Below are 2457 nucleotides of genomic sequence, written 5' to 3'. Positions count from 1 at the left end.
TTTCCTTCAGGTATTTAAAAATAAAAGTTTTAATAGGATTAATTATAGCCATGCCTTTCTTTATCTTTTGTTCACAGATTAGTGTCAAATGTTACTTCTGTGTTTTTTCTCCTCACTACTATATCTCATTTTGCATCATCAGAAGTTTCAAATCATCATATTAAAAATTATCTATTATGCAACTAATATTTGTCTATGTGCCAGGCATAAAGCATTCCAGAATTTGGTATATGAGGCAGACATTCTCCAGGGCATTTGCCACTAAGTAGAATAAAGACAAGCAAACATAAATTTTTAGTTTGCTAAGGTATGAATGCAACAAGTAAGTGATGACATCAATGTGAGTGAGTCAGACTAACCCAGGCCTGATGGTACTATTGGTGGAATCATAAGACACAGTCAGCAAAAATTTCTTTGTGGTAATGTCATCTAAACTGGAAGAGCCTGGGAGTTTGGAAGTTGTAAAATGAGGGGAAAATTCCTGCCTACCCAGGTCATGGTATGAGAAGTGGCCTGAAGTAAGAGAACAACGATCAAAGGAAGTTTTAATATGTTGCACTGTAGAAGTGAAAGTTGATACAGAATGTAACGAGTAGTGAAATACTGATCTTTCTTTAGGGAATTATTGTTAGGTGTTGTAGAGCTGGGGGTCAGAGGGTTCCCTATGAATCTGATGAAACCAAAGGAAGACACTGGGAAGGGCAGGTTGGGAGAAAGAGGTCTTATTGCTCACAGCTTGCTCAAGGTTGCTAGCCAGTCCTTGCTTCCTCCGTCCCTTCTGGCTGTGGCTCACCCTCTATCCCGCAGACCGCCCCTTTCACCAGGATCTCCAGGGACGGGTCCTTGGACACTGGTGTCTCCACACCAACTAGGTACCAGGAATGGAGGGGAGGGGAGAATCGCCATTGTCTCTCCACACCTCAACCCAGATTGACCGGAGGCTCGGCTGTGGTAAACATCCACTGGTATGAAAATGGTCTACGGTCTGGTAGGAAATTCTGGAAACTCTGTGAAAACTTCCATTTACCCCATGGGTGTGTAATTTGGACTCCTGAAATGACATTTTTTTTCATTTAAAAAAAGCAAATTATCACCCTATTGTTATTCACATTGTGTTTTCTTTCTCTTTTTTTCATTACCCAGATATTTGGCTTACTGATTATGAATTTATCACTCTTTTAGTCCTTACTGGTTTCCTTGGGTTCACTGCCATCTGTTTGCTTAAATTCTTTACATTCAAGATTTAACATTTTAATTGGTACATCAATATGAATCTGTTTTATGTAACTTCAGGGAAAGATTCATCTTTAACAGGAAATACCCATGCATTTCTCTCTTCATTTACGCTGAATTCATATCCCTTTTGAAATTTTTAAATAACTTTTATATAGGATTGGATCTAGTCAATAAAATATGTGAATCTTGTGATTTTACAGATTCTTCAGTAGTAAATACTTCTTTCAAAGCTTAAATCGTATACTTATTCCTGTTTTAAAATATATCTTGGGTTTATGAAATATTTCCTTGTTATACTTAGAAAATTATTGATTTTTTTCAATATTATGTCTCTTCTTATTTGAGTAAGGTGGGCTTCTGTTTTGTTTTGTTTTGTTCTGTGTCTTTTATTTGGAGGAATGGTGTGTACCATTGTACTAATATTTTATGACATATTTCCCAATCCTTTCAGCATTGGCAAGGAAACACTAAGAGTGAAGTCATGCTTAGACTTCCTGAAACACCTATTCTCACTTTTCTTCACTATGATTATCATCTCAAAGAGGTTTCTTTATAAGGAGAAAAAAAGGGTGACTTGAGCAGCATCAGTACTGAATGGAAGGACAAGTCCACATCAGGAAAAGAGAAAATTAGAAACTGAAGAAAATATTCTTAAGGATCCTGATATCAATGTTCCCCTAATTCTTTGAGATAAATATAAACCTTTTGACTAAGTCATTAAAGGCTTGTTTCACTTGTTTGTTCCTCAGAGTGTAAATAAGTGGGTTTAACATTGGGGAAGTGAAAGTAGTGAGTATTGACACTCCCTTATTAATGGTCATTTCATCTTTTGCTGAAGGTTTGATATAAATAAAGATGCAGCTGCCATAGGTGATAGAAACAACGATGATGTGGGAAGAGCAGGTGGAAAAGGCTCTTGTCCTCTGCTGGGCAGAGGGGAGTCTTAGAATTGTTCTGATGATGTACATGTAGGACAGAACCACACACACCAGAGTCATGAGGAAAGTTATCACAGCACAGACAATAACCACCTGCTCTATGAGCCATGTATCTGAGCATGAGATCTTCAGCATAGGGTTAGCATCACATGCAAAGTGGTCAATGGCATTAGAGGCAGAGAATTCCAGATCCGGTACCAGGGTAAGTGGTGGTGATGTGATCAACAAAGAAGCCATCCAACAGCAGAAGAAACTTTTTACAAACCCTGTAGTTCATAATAGT

Source organism: Manis pentadactyla, chromosome 10 (assembly GCF_030020395.1).
Source record: "Manis pentadactyla isolate mManPen7 chromosome 10, mManPen7.hap1, whole genome shotgun sequence".
In the NCBI taxonomy this organism is placed as follows: domain Eukaryota; kingdom Metazoa; phylum Chordata; class Mammalia; order Pholidota; family Manidae; genus Manis; species Manis pentadactyla.
The sequence above is the reverse complement of the archived record's forward strand: the minus strand, read 5'-3'. Positions refer to the sequence as shown.